General features: G+C 43.8%; 1 long non-coding RNA gene across 1 annotated transcript; it reads right to left on the bottom strand.

The window, feature by feature from the left end:
• Positions 1-13042: 13042 nt before the first annotated feature.
• Positions 13043-13520, bottom strand: LOC121202778 (uncharacterized). Its single transcript, XR_005898708.2, has 3 exons — positions 13505-13520; positions 13154-13245; positions 13043-13073 (listed from the first exon to the last, which is right to left on the bottom strand). It is a non-coding gene; the product is annotated as an uncharacterized LOC121202778 (long non-coding RNA).
• Between the last annotated feature and the right edge of the window lie 3415 nt (positions 13521-16935).

Genomic DNA, 16935 nt, shown 5'->3' with positions numbered 1-16935 from the left:
CTCTCTAGCGCTGTAATCGTATTAAGAGTGGTCCATCCTGTGGGGACGGGCAAATTGGTATCTATGGAATCCCAGTTGGAATGCAAGCAATGACGACGCTAATGCAGCCGGGTGTGTGCTTCCTCCCCCTGGAAGGGACTGTGGCTGGCTCCTCGGAGAAGCACAGCGGCATCAAAGGGAGGAGAGTAGCTGTCCTAAATCATTTTTTGCCTTAAATGACTTTGTGTAGTGCTGATGGGAGAGCTAGATACCCTTGATAAAGTAGCGCCTGGATGAAAGAGGTGAGTGTATGTGCGACGTTTTTCTTTCTAACTCACTCTCTCTATATCTACAGTATACTGTATATATTATATATATATATATATATATATATATATATATATATATATATATATATATATATATATTCTGTATAAATATAAAACTTTGCCTCAAAGTTGTTGTGTGCCTGGAAGTGTTTCCACGGATGTTGCCCTATGTAGGTGACTCTCTGCTTGCCAGAGGTTAATGGGTTCATATAAACATGAAAGCTATTATAAAGGATCAGCTGCATAGAACACATCATATTAAAACCAGGCCCGGGACGAATGTTTAAATAATTAGAAGCAAATTGAAATTCACACTATGGCGACTCCAACATGTGCAGTTTTTTTGTTGTTATGTTGTTGGGGTTTTTTTGCATGAACTGGATACTTGACATAAAAAAAAAATGCCAGAACGAGCCCAGTCTTCTACTATTAAAAAATGCCATTTGACACTCGAGAAATATAAACACAAGTCAAACATAAGTTAATAAAAGCTAAAAGACTATTGCAACATGATGATGAACTTTTCTCCCCACTTCACGCACATCAGTCTTAATGTGCTGACGTGAAATTAGTTGTGATAGCGTTCTTATCCAAGCTGGGAGTCGTGGGCCCAGTTCTGCGCGATATCAAAGAAAAAGGCCATGAGCCAAAAGCCGTGGGCTGGGAAAATAATGAACTACGTCTACGGGAAAACATCTCAGCGGGGACGTACGGAACAATGCAGCGTGGCACCATTGGCAGTTTTGGTAATTTAGTTGACAATGGTATATTTAGAACTAATCTTCCCAGAAATTGCGTTTTAATTTTACAGTGGAGCCTGATGCACAGGGTTCAGAGGGAAGCCTTGTGTGCCGCAGCTCCATTCCTTTCACTGGCTCTCTATTCTCACTGTTTACAGTAGCATGTAGGTGGCCTATTATGTAATTATATGTCACATGTACAGGAGGTGCGCTAAAACTTCCATTGCCTCAATAGCAGGCAAATTCTTTTGTCAGCAGGGAGCCCGACACGCGATCAACGTGTTTGGTCTCATCCGGCCGCGCGCGTCCACAGGCCAACTGCTGCTGCTAGCAATTTCCGTCATAGCCCGGCAGGTCGAGATCAGGTCCAACGGGGCCGGGATCCATTCAAAACGCTGATAATGTGAAATTAGAAAACAATTTCTGTTTGACAGCACAATCCAAGCGCCGCGTCGGCCCGGCTGATAACAAGATGCGGTGAAGAATTACACGAAATTTCTTTGGGAGAAATTGCTTTACATAAACAATGACTAAACCCTGGAAGCACTATTTGGCCCTGTAATGGAATGAAGGCTAATGAGACAACCAAGGATGGATAAGATGGGGAAGTGAAAGCGTTTTATTGCTGTGCGCTGGTATCACTCCACCAATCACGCTGCTAAATTGATTTCTTCTTGGAGTGCAGCATTTTTAATGCAGCTATCATAAAAGCAAATACAATGCATGCTTATTAGTTGTGTGTTGTCATTTTTATTTAAAATATACAGTAAATATTCATTAAAGGTTCCTCAGAAATAGTTTTTATTCCAAAATAAAAGCAGAGGAGTTTGGTGGATCTTGGTATTCGTCGCTCAGGCACAGTAGGGTCATGCACAACAATAACAAAAAAGACGCAAATGAGCCTCGAAATTGTGAGGAGCACAAAGTATGAAATACAAAAATGTCTAAAAAACAACAGATAAATGAGATAATGAGATAAAATGGATTAAAAGAAAGTCAAACTGTCCTAGAACACACTAAACATCCAAAATGGGAGATGCAAGACAACAAGAAAACCCTAGGGTCCCAGTCTGTCCTCAGATTGCCTCTGTGACTCTGCTCAACCCGTGATACAAATACCTATTGGAGAAAGTAGCAGTCATCACTACATGTAGCTCCCAAAACCTTTATTTCCCTTTCCCTATACAGTGTGTGGACCAAATGTCCATGGCTCTGGTGCTACCTGTGGATGGCCCCGGCTCTAATCACAAGCACCAGAGCAAAAGTCTGTGCATTCATCATAGCTCTGGATGATGTAGAGCTGTGGCGTGAGTTCCCTCCCTAAAAAAAAAAAGCGAGAGCCCAGCTGCTCTGACAGCTGTGATTGATGGCCATAGCAAGAGGAGGGTTTGCACAGGGAGCCCTCCCCATTGTTCCTCCCTCCCCGCGACTTGGCTCCGGCGAGGTAATTTAAAAATGTTGAATCGGTAACATGCAAACTTAACCAGGGGCTTTAATGATACGAGCTGCTGACGGGGCTATAAGAGCATCCTCACTGTCAGGCAGTGGACGGGATTGACTTATTAGCTCTCAGCGCGCTGAAACAAAAGCAGCGAACCGTAATCATAACACAACCAAAGTCCATTCGTTTGTCTGCAGTCAGCGAGCACGAAGGCCGCTAGGGTTACGGGAGCGTTCCAGAGCCCGGTGCCCAGGAAACACGGCAGCGCACCAGTCTGCTAGTTAATGAGTCTGTCAGGAAGTCAGTCATTAACAAGCTCACGCTAAAGTGCTTTGAATCACTGGCTGCTCGGGACCAACCTGTTTGTTGGTTGCTGCATAGACTAATGAGGTAAAAGGGGGGAATAGTTAAATGAATTAAGTTTGAAACACAACAAAAAAGTGGGGATGACAAAATGCTGACAATGGAAACATGGAGACAGAATATTTTCAGATAGTGTAATTCCATCCAGACGTAGGCAGACACCAGAGGTTTCAGGACAGGTGGTTTGTTGATGATTCCACTGTGAAAACTAACAAAAAACATAAAGCAGACAGTATCTGCAGCTTAACACCTAGCATGGATGCAGTAGCATGTACAACAACATTTTACCAAAGTAAAATAGAAACAAAACAAAACACACACCTGGTTGGCTGCATGTCGGCAGAGGGAGGAATCTTCAACTGAACTCAACCACCGTGGCTCCAAACTCACTGTCACACTTTTGGTGTTCCTTAAATTTAGTTTTGATGTATCGAATCAAACTTCAAATTAAAGGACAAATAAAGACAAATAGAACTTAAATCATTTACCTCCTCATCATATCTTATTGTAATGACTACAGCTACAGATAGGAGCTGCAAATAATAACATGTGAAAACATTGTCTTTTTTCAGTGTACTGCCTCATTCATTTTTGATTCATTCTCGAACAAGAATAGCTCTAAAATGATCGTCACTAAGTTCTATGAAGGTGTTAGAAAAGACAGAATAAGTGGATGCGCGGTGACCGGTGGGAGTTCGATGCTGGAGGCCTCTTTTTTAATGCATTCTCATTAATCCTCATACGCACTGACTAAGACACTAAGACTGTTGTCATCAGCCTCTGTTGTCCTTCTCTGCACTTTGGACAGTGCTTTACAGATATTCGCCACATAGCAAAGTCTATATATATATATATATATATATATATATATATATATATATATATATATATATATATATATATATATATATATATATATATATATATATATATATATATATATATATATATATATATATATATATTATTTCCGGTTAATCATTTAACTCCACTTTCTCCCATTTCAAATTAAAAATCACTGCTGGGTTTTAATCTTTAAGTGAACAAGCAAGCGAAGAGAGGGGGCGAGGCTTGCCAAGCCAATTAGGCAGGCAATAATGGATTTGCGAGTCACTAGAGGAACCGTTTGCCCTCAATTTCAATAGCCAAGATAATTACTGTATATTCAAAAAAAAAAAATACCAATGAGAATATCAGCGTGTACAAATCAATTCACCGGCTTCTTTAATGTCTTGTGTCACAAGTTAGATGCGGTGACAGGGATGGCGTTTTATTTTGCCGGCTCGTCTGCGTAAACATGTCAGCGCCCTTGATGTTTCAGACACTTCTCCTCTAATCTGGAGACGGCAGAAAGGAAACTCTTGGCTCCGACCTTCTGACACAAACTCCACAACAATATTCCCAAACAATTAGCAATGTTTGGATGCTTCAGAAATCAATGGAACAGCTAGACTTTGACAACACAGGCTGTTTTTTTTTTTCTCCCCAAATCCAAAAACGCTCGAGGTGCCAAAACCCAGTGGGTTCATCTTTTGATGATTAAACAGCTTGATGTCCCATTAAATGCTGTGTTTGCCACTTATTATAGCTTCAGGTTAGCTCCCTAGAACCACATCAAAGGTTTCGCGTGCCCGATCCTTTGCCTTCCCTCACGAAAAGTCACCCTCGTGCTGCTTTTAGCGACACAGTGTAGTGTCAAGCACCAGAGGCTTCGCAGCAGCAAGTGAAGGTTGAAAGATTGCGCTGCGGCCGGGCAGGGCCCGACAGTCTGGGCACTGGATCAGTCAGTGGATTTTGGGGCTGGTGGCTGAAGCTGTCCCCTAGGTGCACTCGCGGAGCAACTTGCTTCGTACTGGAACCAAGCTAGCGTGAGTCTGTGTGTGTGTGTGTGTGTGTGTGTGTGTGTGTGTGTGTGTGTGTGTGTGTGTGTGTGTGTGTGTGTGTGAATCAGGATTTGTCCAGCCCCTGGTGGGCTCCCTGATGGCCTAAATGGAGAGTCCAAGCAAACCGAAAGACCCCTATGGCCTAAAAAGATTTGACACAGTCAGAAGTAGAGTTAGAATGAGTGCGGCACCAGATTAAAACGCTGCTGCATCATTATAAGAGCTTAAAGCGTGGTGAAATGAATCTGTGCGCCTACTTGTCTAAAGTATAGTCACATTTCCCAACCTTGGCTTATGTGCATCCTCTTATAATGGATCTGTGTTAGAAAAGCACTTCTCCAGACATAGTATATATTCAGAAAAGCCTGTACAACCATGTACTTTTTGTCTCTTAGCCTTGACTTTGTGCTCAGCTACAGTATGTTAATCAGATGAGTCCAGATACATATTTAGCAGACAGACATATATTTGCTATCCATCTTTTCAAATTATTAGCTTAAATATATCAGTGTTCCAGTAATACATAGTTATAATCTGTTAAGGAGGAAAGATTAATACACATTTGTCAAACTATATACAAGTGTTTTCACCCATATTTTATATATGTCAGCAAACAATTTCATGTTTATTCTTTGCTTCTAGTGGGAGCTGGTTGGAGAACCACAGCGTTGTGTTTCTTTTTTTAGGAGGGGAGTCACGCTCATGTTGTTCCCTCCAGTGATCGTGAGGTTGCCATCAATCCCCCCTTTTTCCTCCCCCAAGAGAGTCCATTAGCATAAAATTACTCTTTCCTTCCCTTTCATGCCTGCACAGTCTCACTTCTTATGAGTGACTTGTCATAAAAAGAAAAGAGTAATGTGCCTCATAAGTCAACGTCAACTCCAATCTTTCAGCGGAGGCTCCAAAGGGAGATTGAAGCTGATGTTGACTGCTTGAATCTCATGTTATTTGACATGTGGAGGGGGGAAACAGAATAAGGGTGCGGGTGCATGCGAGAGAGGGACCGAACTAAAGGAGACACCTGCAACACTTCCACAAAATGCTGACGAAAACCGTGCATTATTAATGGGAGAGCGACTGCGGGAACTTTTTCTTATTTGATGGAAAGGAAATGTGTCATAAAGGAAGCTTTCCTTTTTTTCCTCTGGATGCGTTAAATATTAAAAGTCACCCGAGTCACCATCAAGACGTGTCGCTGTACAAACATTTTGGTTTTGCGAGGGCCTGAAATGCTGCTGTGGCACAGAGTGAGTCCAGAAGGCACCTGGCTTCCTGTCGCCTCCATAGGATGAAACGATCCTTTGCAAACTGCGTAAGACCTTCTAGAAACAGTTTAATATCAAGCCTGTTGCTAATATGTCTTTCTAATGGTTTTACAAACTGCACAACTAATCAAAGAACACTCTCCCTCCAGGGCCAAATTTGAAAAATCCAAAACTATCGTTCTCATTATTAGTTTGGGATCTCCCGAAATCCATTGTTACATTATTAAGCTGGTAGCGTCTCCATTTGTGCTGCCTCGCTACACGATCAGCTCTCAGAGAAAAGCAATAACAAATAAATCACTGCATGCACATTATGTGTCTATTGGGGAAGAGCGTCATCTTGGACCCACTATAGACGGCCGATGTAGCCCTTAGTCCCCGTTGACAGGACACAATCGGGCCGCAGCAGCTGTTTATCCTGGAAGCTAGGTGCGGGACGGGCTGTCATGGCGTTCCAGGACCAGTAGCTGGTGTGACTGTTTGTTGTTGCACACAATGTGCGCTTAGACAAAGAGGAAGCAAAATACAGTGACCCCTGGATGGCTGTTTGGCAGCAGGGAAGGAACATGCAAATTGCACTTAGAGAGAGCGGTCACTGGAGAATTGGTGGCGACTGATGGCAGGACTCTGGAAGCTTTGGCACAGGAAAAGCAGCAGGGACTAAAAGCAAAATCTGGGCTCTGGCTTATTGTTGTTATTCCTCTAATAAATCCATAAGAAATGAGCGCGTGCGAGTAAAGACAGTAGAGTTTTCTCTAAAGATCAAATCTGTTCATAAATCCATAATTACTATGTTTGCATCAGCAGGTTGCCATGGATACTAATACTAGATGGCACCTTGTTTGTCTTGCATTGTCAGGTTTAATATGCAACTTTTTGGAATAAAGACATAGCATGAGACACTAAATCAATCCGCTGTGTTGTGTTATGATCCCAGGTATTGTTAGTGAAGCTGTGGCAGCTCTCGCTCTCGTTACTCCACTTGGGGCCCTGTGGGCAGCGGGTAACAGGTGGCACCCAGGGATTTGAACAGATCGCTGCCGTCTGATTGGGCAAGCAGTCATTTCTTTCAGACAATCATTTATAACAGTCCGTTTGCTAAAAGCTTTGACATAATAAACCCTGAGTTGAAGGAAAATCGTTGACTCTGCCTCGGCGTGCTCCTTAGCCTGCAACTTAGCCTGCTCTCAGAACTTTGCTTCCTGATACTTAATTGCTTCTAATTCCCCTTGATTGACAGCACAGTGTGCTAAAGCTTTGCGACAGTGTTAAACAAGCAGTACTAAAAATTTAGCAAAGGTAAAAAGTAAGACTATTGCAGCCAAGGAGAAATAAGTGGTCGTCTCTGATTGGATGGACCAACGAGTATCTCACCAAGGTCAAGTTATGGATCGACTTCTGTGCTTTGACCTGTGAAATGGTAACATCCTCCAGCCTCCAGCCACTTTGAGTTAGGATCTGGGACTGACTCTCAAGGTTTGTGTACTTGTGACTGACTGCACCTTCATCCAAGAACTCAGAATATGTCTGCACTGCCTCTCAGGATGTTCTGTGAGCCTTGACCCGAGCACATTTCAGTGTAACTTTGTCTTCAGGAAATGAATGTAGTTGGGGTTAAATTAGGAAATTGGGAAATGTGAAATGTTAAATTGCATTGTTTTCTACTTTTTGGTAATAATGAAGATTTTCATCTCTTTTACTGACTAACTTAACATGGCAGTGATTCCGCTCCGATCGAGTTTTCCTGAGGAATCGACTGAGGATTGAGCAGAGTTCACGTCCTTCCACCCCCACCTCTTTCTCCCGCATTGTTATCCATCCTACTCCTCACAGGTAACTGAATTGTTCGAAATTCTTAATTAAAACAGATAAAATAAGCCGCAGCCCAGCAACAGAAATACATCTGTTGCCTGGTTTGGACATGCAGACAATCCAACAGTCAATCACTGATGTTTTGTTTCCTTCCTTGGACGGGTTAAAGAGAGAGTAAAGAGATGTGGGGGAGGCGTTTCTTCCTCCCAGAAGGTAATTACATATTGATCGAAGTCACTGAAGATCTAAACTGTGACACTACGTTTAGTTTTATCTCAAAAGGGAACTCGTTGGTGTTTTTCTCTCTCTGCCGCTTTAAGTTCTACAGTAGCTGAGAGTGAGGAGAGATGATATTCAGCTAATTACATTTTCATGGAGCCGTCCTTCTTCCCTTGTCTCCCGCTTTCAGGTCTCTGTTGTTATGGACTTTACAATTACTTGATAATTAAATGGTGGAGGTCTTTCTACTTCACCGTTTGCAAAGTCCTTTATTCGTTCTATAGGGGCGACTTTTTAAATTACCCAGTCACTCCCTTTCTCCGCCTCTCACTCCTCTCTCTACTCACTCTCTCTCTCTGTCTTTCAGACTTCAGACGCTGTCTGTCCAATGATCCAGAACAGCCTTCAGTGTCCCTCCAGTGATGAATTAAAAGTGTTCCTTTGGCATCCGAGGCCTTGGTGTAGAGGATTCAAAGGCAGGAGGCAAATAAAAAAATCTTTTCTTTGGGAAAGCGAGTGAGGAGCGGTCGCTCAGCGGAGTGCACTTGTCAGGCTAAAATGAGATTCTTTTTTATTTTTTTTTCTATCAGGGTGCCAAATGTGGTGGAGGATATGAACGACAACAAAGACCCTTAGCAGCTGCTCAAGGCCGCAGGTGTTTAAGGGAAGCTGCACTTTCAAAATTTAAAAAGTTTCATAAGGATACGTTAAGGTTGTTTAGCATGCGTGTCATGAATCAAGCTCGAAGGAGAAACGAGAAGTCCTTTTTATTTGTTAGTTTATTTTAACTCAGATCCTTTTTTTGTTCTTCCTTCAAAGCGCGACCTGTTTGACCCGCCGTTATTGTAAAATTTCAATTCCGTGTTTTATCTCGCGCACTTATTTGGCGGCGCTCTCTCCGGGGTCTGGTTCACAGTCTGCACACATGATGTCTGACTCACTCATTCTTCCATTGAGCTGGCTGAGGTGTTGCATCACAAAGCTTTGGAGTGTGGACGAGCAGAGCGGAGAGTTTTTCCCTGCAGCTCCGGCTCTCGGCTACCAGAACAAGTCAACATCCCCAGCTGTTGTGTTTGGCTTTATGTTTTTAATAGGCGACTGGATAATGGCACGTTAATGGCCATGACTGAGAGAGTCAATAAACTACAGAGATTCAGTTTATTTGAACGATTATAAATATATAGTGAATTTGATTCTATACAGCCTCATTGTGTTTGTATGTTCTCTCCGTGCCCTCTACAACAGGGTAAAAACACACAGATTTGCTTTCGCGATCCCATGATGCGGTTCTCAGTCGGACATCTCAGCCGGTTAAGCTCCATTACGCAAATGTACATCTCTTATTTCCTTATCCTTTCAATCCCCGAGCCCTCCTCCCATCTGTCTTTTCCACACTCCGTCTCACCCTTCTTTTTCTTTCTCGTTTGCTTGAACCCAATCACCCTTCATTCTTAAAATAAAGCCACTGTACATCTCCACGGAACAGCCTCATATCATTCAACCTTTTCTTTTCCTATTCGCTAGCTGCTGTGTCATTTCCAGGACTCAAGGTCCAAGATGAGCAATATTCACCTATATTAAAGTAGATGAAACTGCATAATTTCCTCCAAATTGGACGTTTTTGTATCAAAGGGGCAGGAACAGACAATCTTCTGACATATAAATTGCGAGAACATTTCTTTCACAGACTACATGCAGCACATAACTCATGGGTGGGCTGAACTTTGAGGAGAACATTTTAATACATACTATTCTTCCATCAGCCAAATGGCTGCATGGGCGAGATCAGCCGTTAAGGCACATACAGTAAGTACCAAGAGGAGCGAGACGAGTTCTTCCTCCATGAGGACTATTTGGCAAACCGCTTCAATTAAATCATTAGTCTGCACAGGTGTGGAGATTTGTGAAGAGATTTGTTTTGACCGCATTCAGTCAAGTTGCGTAATGCTTCACAGGAGAATTAGCCAGAAATGGAACAGTGCGTGTTGTCTGTTTCCGCGTATCACTGGGAGCATCCGCAACTTTTCAATCTCGCATTTGGCTTGTGTTGCATTTGTCAGTGGAGAATCTGAGCATGACGCTCTTTTTTATTCATATAGCCCTCGAGCTGTTTTGGCAGGTGGGGGGGGGGGGGGCTAATGCAACTTCACATCTTCACAGTCTGATTTTCACACAAAGACCAGATGGAGCATTCTTGGCCGGGACCAGGGCAAGATAATCAAAAGCACTTTTCATTTATTTGAAAGTGTGGCGTAAGTGACAAATAATCTCTCCCAGGAGGAGGCCAGAAGCAGCGCTGTAATTCTGCTTTGATGGAAATGATTGCCCTAAACAACACATAGGCTGTAGATGGCCTGCCAATGGCAGGAGCCAACATGGACATACAGTAGGGGACTGCAGATGCACACACTCAACCCTGCTGGTAAACAGAACCTGCTCCGAGTCACACCTTCCCCTCTCACATGCCGAGGTCCGGCGTGTTTATCGCACTGGAACATCACTGATGAACGTAAGCATGGACAACCTCCCAGCCACATAGTAATATCCTGAGTTGATATGTCATTTCAACCTGAGATGTCAGGCTTCTTCACGTGTACTTTGTGTGCTTCTGAAAAGTAACACAGGAGGGAATATCTTCCTCAAAGTCTGAATTATAGCACAATTGAGCAACTGGTCTGAAGCGCCTGTGGAAGAGGATGACATCTCAAAAAAGTTAGCATGACATTTTTGTCAGAAGTGGCCATTTGCGCCCTTTCTTGTGGGTGTTAGGATGTACAAACAGCCCACAATGGCGGCGCATTACAGGGCAAGCAACTCGTGCATTGGAGTGTTCTCGTGTGTCGAACAGGTGCAAAGTGTCACATAAGTTCCAGTTTTAAAGAATCGCACAAGGCACCTGCCTATGTTTGCCCAGCTTCTCCAAGCCAGAGTCAAGCAAGCCTTCATTGCACGAAATTGAGTATTTCTATAGGTTCTGTATTGTCCGATGTGGTGTAGTGGAGACACTCTAGAGTTCTAGACCCACCCACAGATTTTACAAAATAAGAGGCAGACTAACTGCGGCACCAGCTCTACCACAGCCATGAAAAAGGTTACGATTAATGCAATTGGAGAAATTTGGGCATTTAGTAAAGCCATGGAGGGACGGTGCTAAATTTGCCTTTGCAAGAGGACCGAGCGTTGATCAGCCTTGAGCAGTGATCTGTACCCTCTAGGCCTCTCCCCCTCCCTCCCCCCTCGTCTCTCCTTACCCCTTGATGAATGTGTGAAGTTCTACTTTGTATATACTGTCCAGTTCTGCTACACTGCTGATTAAAAGCAACGAAATAGAAGATGTGCAGCTACTTTTTGGATTCAACTCAATTTTTGATTGTTTATGTTTTCACTGACTGCAGAAATGTGTTTTTGTGCTCACATCCATGTTTATGTGTGTAGGCGGACGTTATATTTGACATTGTATATCATAAACAGAATTAAATTCCATATTGAAAACACACTTTAGCCAATGAGGATTCAGCACTAGGACTTTTTTTCACAGGGCTTCTCATGCTGCAGTGTCCTCCCACCCCAGACTCCCCAACCCGACGTTAAGGGGCCTCGTAAAAAGATTTAAATGCAGCCTCCCAATGTGACCAGTCAGACTGCAAGCATTCAGCCAGAGGGAAATACCCACTCAGCCAAATGAGACATGTATGTTCACCAACCTCGCGGAAAAGGCCACCCTGGCAGCCGCAGATAAGGAAAATGACAAATGGTGTGAAGTAATAGGCGTGAGAGGGACTAATCCTACCCACATGATATATGTAACGCTGTAAATTTCCTCCCAATGTTCTGTCAAGGCTCTCAAATGCAGCTACAGTAATTATGCCCACTGTAAAACAGTGACTCACTTTAAATCCTCTTCCTGTCCCCACGCCGAGCGGCTCCGGTGTGCTGACCAGCGAGCAAAAGGTATTACTCGGCAAGTCTTGCAAACAGCCTGAATCTGTCAGGAGAGGTTTGTTGTTTTGTCTCCTTCCTTGTCTTTCTCCCCACCAGCCCTTCTGTCTGTGGAGGGCTCTAAAATAAGAAATCCCTTTCCGCAGATATAATTAATCACTGTGGGAGAACAGGCCTTGTAATTATTTAGGTTACCACAGAACTTCCAACCTCCTCCACCTTAGCGCCCAACCCACCACCAGCCCTTTGTTCCTCATCGAAGGGCAGCTTTAAGGAACCGGCGTGATCCAACCAAGATGGAGGCAGAGGATTCGTCCGACCCCTGTATCAGAGGTAAACTACTAAAGGACGTGCTAAAGTGGAATCCAATGTAACAGAAGGTGCTTTCACACCTTTTATTTGTATCACAATTCCTCTGCGATAAGTGATTTCCTGCTCATCGCACAGATAATGGGAAAGAAAGAGCTCGATATTATGAAGTGATGCTTTGATAAAGGTTGACGATAATGGTGACGTTGACGGCTGATGTTTGCTGCTCACTATAGTAGCTGCTCCTCAGAACATGTCTTTCTTTTCACAAGATATTTGTCAAGCTTTGTCTCCTATTTTCTCTCCCTCTTGCGGCACATTACCCCCCCCCCCACTGATTAAGAGTTCAGCATCAGTTCACCAAAAGATTAATACAGCACAATGAACACACCCTTTGGAATGGTCCTGGCTGACTCAGAATTAGCCCGATTAGAGGGGACCTCAGCTAAAATCTCCCGGTAGATGTCCAGCAGCCCATAGAAGGCTGCTGTTGTGCAGCGTCAGCAGGTTTGCATCAATCAGCCAGGAAGGAGGGAGGATGCAGGCCAGTAATGTGAGCAGTGCCAATTGGATAACATGGGTGTCCAAATGAGAGATGGCTGCGCTTGTCAGGAGGGTGATCGAGCTCCGCATCCTAAAGGGAGGGCAGAGAGATAGTACACAGGCACCGTTACGAGGCGGCTGCGTCCAAATCCTCCTCAACACATATCCCGCTTGCTTTACCAAGACGTGCTGGCAACGGGTGTCGTGTTGCTACCGTGCCCTGAGCTATGATGAGGTTTGTTGTCACTGACCTGAAAGGAGACTCATTTTCAGACATAATTATTGTTATGCAGTTAGTAATGCAGGCTCTGCAGGAAAAGGGTGACTCAACTCTTTGCTCCTTCTCCCTTTTATTTAGACGGATTTCTCTGCAGATGCTTAGTAGCCATTACGGTGTTATTTGACATTTTGGTGTGAAGAGACCTGGAAGTGAGAATGGAAATACTGTTCGTGCTTTGGTCGGAGCAGGTGGCCAGTCCATCACAGAATTGCACATGGGGGCTTTTGCTGGAATATTAACATTAGGGATTTGAATACATCTGGTCTATGTCCTAAATAAACATGCAAATGAGAATAAAAAAGGGGCTTTTTACTAAAGATAACTGATTCCCTAATTTGATATGACTCCCTTGACATTACAAAGAATAACCACTGTACAGTAAATATATATAATCCCACTTACTGAATTCTTACTCATGATTCCATCCTCCTGGCAAACAGAGACAGGCGGTGGCCATGTTGCAAGCACTTCAGTCATTGGGCTAAGAATATGAGTAAATGAGTTTATCCTCTGGGGACCTTAAACATGTTTGTACATGTTAATGTTTCTTTTTGTGCAGCAGTCGTAGAGATACAATAAGTCATTGAGGTCTAGACAGAGCAACAGTTATATCCTTACTAAAAACAATACAGTTTGTCTGGAAAAAAAAACAATAAAGAGATGGAGCAGAAGTGGCTACATTACTAAAAAGCCCTGGCAGCTTCATGGTTTTAAGTGTAGCGATAAATCTTCCTCTGCACTGCAGTAAATCCGGAGTTATTGGTGAGAAAGGTCTAAGTGAAAGGAGCCAGCGCAGTTCAGTGGGTGAGGGTGACTCCGAGGGTGTAGTCATTAAAAACTAAGTAAAATGAAAAGATGCATGGATGAATGAGGGGTTGTATACACAGGACGCCAGCCAGTGGAGATCCTATTAGTGTGTGGGTGATTTTAATAACGGCTGTGTACATTAGGGTATGTTCCAGGCGTGTTATGGTGCCTATACGCCGTGGGGATGGGAAAGAAGCAGCAAACCCATGCAGCCTCCCGCTCCCCCGACCCATCTTCGTCTTCCTTTTCTCTCCCACACACTGTCTCCGGTGCGGCGCAGACTCCGAAGTGACTAATACTCTAAAAGTTCCCGTAGCCAGGGGAAAGGCTGTCAAGCAAAATTATACGTTGGGAAGATCTTTCATCGTCGCCGAGTGTTGTCGTTTGCCTCTTTCCCTGGCAAATGACACCACTTTGAAAATTGAAAGTAAATTGTAACATTATGAACGGCGTAAAAACAGTTCTGTTGTGAATTTACATAAGCCTTCACAACATGTCAGACATTGTCAGCGTGATTCGTATTATCTTCAAACCAAAGGTGATGCGTTGCGGAAGGAACCTGAGTCTGACAACTGCCATTCATGCCTTTGACCTTTAACTCTCCGGGGAGGCATTACATGTGCGCACCGTTTCAGCAACAGCCAGTCCTATAAAGTATTTATATCCATATTTGTTCTCGTATTCAAACCAGACATAACGACGCCTATTTGATGAGGCGGTTCACGAAGCCAGGCAGGGGTTAACAGCCTCGCTGACATGCACTTTATCAGGCGTTTTTATTTTTTTTGGATCCAAATCTCTTCATCAACGTAAGTGATTAGAACCAACAATTTAAGCGGCACATTTCTCTATTATGCTGCTCTCTCCTGCTGATTGTGCACCTGATAATTGTCCCATTAAAACTTTCAGGGCAAGAAAACTATTCTACTTTTCAAGGCTTCGGTGCTCTTCTCTCCAGCTCGCAGGGCCCCCGGTCCTGACATGTTGCAGTTCTGGCCTGGTGGAAGACGCTTAATAATACAGTAGAGATAACATTAAAAAGGCCACATTAAGGTCAGACTTCAGTCTGACTGACAACATGACTCTGCTGATGCTCGGTATTTCGAGTGGAGTTGCGGGGCATCTAGGAGCAAACCGCTATAATGTGAGGTTTGATCCTGGCTTTCATCTTGACATTTTACATTTTTGCCACATTTACAGTTTTGTGATTTATATATTAAAGCATTTACTGTCTTTTTGACTCTATTCTAAACTCCTGTTTTCTTTACTCTAGGGGAACAGTCATCCCTGCATCACATTATGTTCGTTCCTGCACAGCATCATAGGGGACATTATATATTCACCCCAGCGTGTATCGATGGGTGACGTCCACTGGTGACAACGCTGTGCTCTTGCCAATGACTCACACTGAGCCACAGACTGTGATGTTGCCGCCTTCATATCAGTGATAATTAAGATACATTTGACTTTGGCAAGGACACAGGGAGGCACGTATGCCAGGAGAGACTCGCCCTTGGTGGGTCGCACTTGTGTAAAAGGAAATCTTTGCACCCATCACACAACATCATTGCACAAACAGAATAAAGGATTTTTGTTTTTCTAATCGTCAAATCTCTAAAATAATTACAGTAGAAGTGCTCGGGAAGCTGGAAGAATGCAACTGTTGCAGGCTGTCACTAAGGCGGTTTGATGGACCGGGCCTAGTAACGCGATCAATACGTTTCATCAAGCCGGCGCCATGTATCGGCCCATCCGGTCATGCAAGCCATGCATGAGACAGCAGGGGGGGGGGCGGCAATGACAAGGTGTTACGGTTGCCAGAGGAGAAGTGAGGTCAGAGTGAAATGAAAGAAGACTGCAAGAAAGGGTATCCAAGGGTCTAAGTATGGATTGAGAGCGAGGGAAACAGAAGAAGGGGTCACTGGCTGAGGGCAAATGCATGAAAACACACTTGCATAAAGCAAGTGTCATATTTCTAAGTTAGAGAAAAATAGAGATGGTGGATGTGAGGTTGGCGACGATAAAAACAACAATATGCTTCATCTTCTTTTATGGCGGCTTTAGTGTTGGAAACCGAACGTGGTGCCAGGAAGCAAATTGTTTATTTAAAACCTCTCCAAAGTTATTTTTGAGCTCTTGGCCTCGGTGTCTGTGGATTATTTTACAATTGAGCAAACAGGTTGGAAAACGAGCTTTAAGGTCACGAAAGCAGATTCCTTGCCCGTTCTGGCCACAAAGTTTCTCTGCTAGCAACTCCATCGCCGGCCGGTCCCGAGGGAGGCAGACGGGTTGCAGATATAACGTTACGTTTGCAGATGCCAAACGCAAAGAAGTCAGAAAAACAAATCTATAAAAGCAAGAAGCGCTGTGTTTCACTTCGTTGACTTTTCAAGCATCACTGACTTTGTCATAAGTCCTAAAATTGGAACCGCTTTGCAGTAATTTACAGGAACCTGCCATCGAAGGGACAACTTTTGGAGCCTGGCTGCACCGTCTGCAGCCGAGACTTCAATAGAACTTTGCACACTTAAATGGAAGCTCCTGCTGGTCGCTATTATCAACTGTTGGCAAGCCAGGTTTTTAATTATAAATTAATTTCAAAAGGGCTTAAGACGTCTGGCCAAAGCAGCCCAGACTTGCGTTTCATGCCCAGTGACACTTTTCTTTCTTCAAAGTTCATCCCCAGCCGACTACTCCATTAGAACCTGTATAGTTTCCTTTTGTCAGCCATGTGAATTGCTGGCCGGATGTGGTGGTTCTAATCAAAAGCGCTGGGCAGGCTGTGTGCATTTTGGGCAGCTCCAGCCACTGTAACTGACACACTACCAAAGACTCTTTGGCAGGTCCACTCAGCCATTCACAGCAGTTCTCAGGCAGTTGACAGCCTGGGAAACAAAACTGCTGTATCGCCTCCTGATAATAGGAACCAAATCACTTCAGATGGCACAGAAAGGCTGATTGTGCCCTTTTCTGCCAGGTTCTTGCAGTAATGTTCGCACTATATTCAATTCTGGACAGAACGGACT

The sequence above is a fragment of the Betta splendens genome, chromosome 2, assembly GCF_900634795.4.
Source record: "Betta splendens chromosome 2, fBetSpl5.4, whole genome shotgun sequence".
Lineage (NCBI taxonomy): Eukaryota > Metazoa > Chordata > Actinopteri > Anabantiformes > Osphronemidae > Betta > Betta splendens.
The sequence above is the reverse complement of the archived record's forward strand: the minus strand, read 5'-3'. Positions and strand labels throughout refer to the sequence as shown.